The 2,658-nt window shown below is 36.8% G+C and overlaps 1 long non-coding RNA gene across 2 annotated transcripts in view; it reads right to left on the reverse strand.

Annotated features, from left to right (window-relative positions):
- The window catches only part of LOC110426555 (uncharacterized), a 2,444-nt gene extending 523 nt beyond the window's left edge, over window positions 1-1,921 (reverse strand). The window contains exons 1-3 of one of the 2 annotated variants that reach the window (XR_002446159.1): window positions 1,466-1,921; window positions 1,328-1,390; window positions 163-276 (exon numbers count right to left, since the gene is read on the reverse strand). This is a non-coding gene — a long non-coding RNA (uncharacterized LOC110426555). The remainder of the gene's footprint in view (window positions 1-162; window positions 277-1,327; window positions 1,391-1,465) is intronic. The other variant, XR_002446158.1, reaches the window with a different exon arrangement.
- Between the last annotated feature and the right edge of the window lie 737 nt (window positions 1,922-2,658).

Consider the following 2,658-nt stretch of genomic DNA (forward strand, 5'->3'; position numbering starts at 1 on the left):
ACGCTCCCAAAATGTGTGGCATGTCAAGAAATCAAAGTGTATAGCTACATAAACCATTTCATGATTGTCAAGTAAGCACTGAAAGCTTTTATTCAAATAAGAGGAGCTGCAAAAAAATCTTAACACTCCACCATGCAAAAGAGTATGCGTCAAAAAACTCACAAGGCTCTCAAGAAGGTAAATATCATAATCACCCATGGATCTACTTCCACGTAATAACATCCAGAACCTCTGCTCCACCGGATCCCACAGCTATGGTAGTCTCAATGATGTTGGCTGACATTAGAGAATCAAGCGATCGTAACCACGAATATCACTTGTGGCCTAGCCATATATAACAACCCATGGCCTTGCCACTTATATCACAGACTATGGCCCCAATCATTTCTAACAGCCCATCGGTAACCCAAAGGTTCTTTAACTAAAGCTTACTTGTGTACAAGGGTTACACTTAATCGAAGTGACAGCCAACCTACTCTCGATGCTCTCGATTGTCAACACTATTTTTAAAACCAAATCGGGTTTTCCAAGGCTTTTCCTTTTAATCATTTGAAATCAAGGTTCAATAACCCTTTGAAGTTACTTTTCAAGTTAAATGGCAAGGTGTAATCACTTGTACAAGGATCGGAATAAAACCGAAGCTCAAAACTTTGCATTTTAAATTATGTAACAAATGCATTTAGCTATGCATATCACACAAAAATATAAGACACAGATTTTGATGTAAACATCGTGAAAGGCTTGTTTCTCTATTTCTAAAACTCTTTACATATATGGCTTATCTATAGATATATCCAAAACTACTTTCAAAATAATTTGCATCCACAAACTTCTTGTGGTTTCTACCAGCTCATGCTTTCCACAATAACAATATATACATCATTGTAAATTCATTTTAAAATTGCATTTCGAGGCTAACAGCTCATGCTATCCACACTGCACTTAAGAAAACCATCAATGTTTACTAACATGAATCAATATATATAGTATAGATATTTTAAAATAGGCACCCTCTACTCACCTTCTAATAGTAGGACACTACATTGTTATTAATTCGGGTCCATATCTAGCTAATTCTACTCATCGGTTACCCGTTACTTTCTCCGGCATGCCACCACAGCATACTTCTTTTACTTTTACACTTCCTAACAATCATACAAACTCATCACACTTAATTATTCACATGCATGTAGCACATCAATCAATAAATCCGTAGCCTAATTTCATAGTTTTCATCAACCTTACTCACAATCATTTAACACACAATCCACATACTATCAACTAAATAAAGCCAACACAACACCATGTCGTCACATTGCATGCTTACCTTTTGGTTTTAGCTTGAGCTCCACGTATAATCCACCATTCCTTACATTCTCAGTCACCATTGCTGCCACAAGCATAAATAATTAGCACACATCTCATTTCTCTTGTCTATTTGTGATTTCAAAACTAAAGTACTCACCCATCGCTTATCTAACTCCAAAATCAACATGCATTCCAATTTAACCCACATGCATGCACCTATTTCTTTCAAATCTTGGAGGATCTTTGCTACCATAAACATTCTCACACAATTACCAACTCATTTCCTTAAGAAATCATAACCAAAATCAAGGTTCTACTTATCTTCCTTAGCTTGGAATCACTAGGCCGAACCTCTCATGCCTTCCTAAAGCTCCAACCATGGCATGCAAGAGAAAACTTTGCGGTTTTTCTCCCAACCTCCACAAAACCAAGCCTCCTCCAAGCCTTTTTCACTCAACTCTTTCTCTCATCTCAGGTGGAAGTCTCACAAGGCTATTTTCCTTCTATCTCTCTTCCAAATGGGCAAATCTCTCATGAAACTCACTTGTTATCTTCACACTTTTCTTCTAAAAACTAAGCATTTCCTTGCATGTTGCTTTTCTTCTCTTTTATCTCTTCCTCTCAGGTGGTGGACAAAACAAGGGTAAAATGAGCCTTTATCCCATTTCTCTTTGTTATGGGCGGATTGCCCAAGGAAATGGTAACAATTCCTTTCATTTCTTCTCACATGGGGCGGATTGCCCAAAGTTTGATCATTTTATCACTTTCCTTTTACTTTCATGTGGTTAAAATCACAAGGTAAAAAGGCTTTTGAAACCTTTTCACCTGCCACTATCATTGTTCATTCTTTTTCCACTATTTTCTTTTCTTTTCTCTTTACAAGTCATGCCAATCAATTCTTCTCTTTGTTATTATCACCACCTCCCATTGGAGGCTTGTTCATGCTATGTTTCCTTATCCATTCCTTTATCCTTTGGTTAGATTGCCATGTCCATGAATTGGTCCACATGGCATTCTCTTTTGATTTATTTCATTTGCATTTCATTCCACGTGTATTTTACTGCATTTCATTTTCATTTCCTTTTAATGCCACTTTATTCCTCCAATCACACTCCATGTACGAGCTTCACTTTACATTTTATTTGGCCACTTATCCAACCAATCAAGTCTCATGCAACCCACATTTCACTTTCCTTATTTGACCACCAAATGCACCAATCACATTACATGCAAATAATCTTTAACTTTATCCTTCCTTTTTTTCTTCACATGGTGAGAGTCCCACATGTTCCCTACTAAATTTTCCTTTTCGCATACCATAGTTTGCATGTAATAGTAACTTTCACATGT

This window comes from Theobroma umbraticum, unplaced genomic scaffold (genome assembly GCF_002168275.2).
Source record: "Theobroma umbraticum cultivar Fairchild unplaced genomic scaffold, ASM216827v3 scaffold_89.0, whole genome shotgun sequence".
In the NCBI taxonomy this organism is placed as follows: Eukaryota; Viridiplantae; Streptophyta; class Magnoliopsida; order Malvales; family Malvaceae; genus Theobroma; species Theobroma umbraticum.